The sequence below is a fragment of the Gekko japonicus genome, unplaced genomic scaffold, assembly GCF_001447785.1.
Source record: "Gekko japonicus isolate JY-2015 unplaced genomic scaffold, Gekko_japonicus_V1.1 scaffold1266, whole genome shotgun sequence".
In the NCBI taxonomy this organism is placed as follows: Eukaryota; Metazoa; Chordata; class Lepidosauria; order Squamata; family Gekkonidae; genus Gekko; species Gekko japonicus.
The window spans coordinates 269615-270027 of NW_015169813.1; the positions used below are offsets into that span (position 1 = coordinate 269615).

The window sequence follows — 413 nt, forward strand, 5'->3', positions numbered from 1 at the left end:
GGCGGCGGGCAGCCCGGCGTCGTCGTCGTCGTCGTCGGCCCCCTCAGGCGCGGCAGGCCCGGCCCTCTCCTCCTCTTCTTCCTCCTCCTCCTCGTCGTCGCTGCCCGGCCGGGAGCCGGTGTACAACTGGCAGGCCACCAAGCCGACGGTGCAGGAGCGCTTCGCCTTCCTCTTCAACAACGAGGTGCTGAGCGACGTCCACTTCTTGGTGGGCAAAGGCCGCGCCGGCGCCCAGCGCATCCCCGCCCACCGGTGAGAGGCGAGGGGGCCCGCAGGGCGGCCGGTGGGTGTGTGTGGGGGGAATGCGTGTGCGGGTGTGTGTGGGGAGTGCTGGGTGAGGGGGGCTTGTTATTGCGGCGTGGCTGATGGTGATGATGGAGCGCTCGGTTTCGGGGAGAGAGGGGCTGCGGGGG

At 71.2% G+C, this 413-nt stretch overlaps 1 protein-coding gene across 1 annotated transcript in view; it reads left to right on the forward strand.

Moving 5' to 3' along the window:
* Positions 1-6: 6 nt before the first annotated feature.
* BTBD2 (BTB (POZ) domain containing 2) overlaps positions 7-413 on the forward strand; it is a 24568-nt gene continuing 24161 nt past the window's right edge. The window contains exon 1 of the mRNA XM_015417156.1: positions 7-252. The gene's annotated coding sequence lies outside the window, so the exon portion shown is untranslated. The remainder of the gene's footprint in view (positions 253-413) is intronic.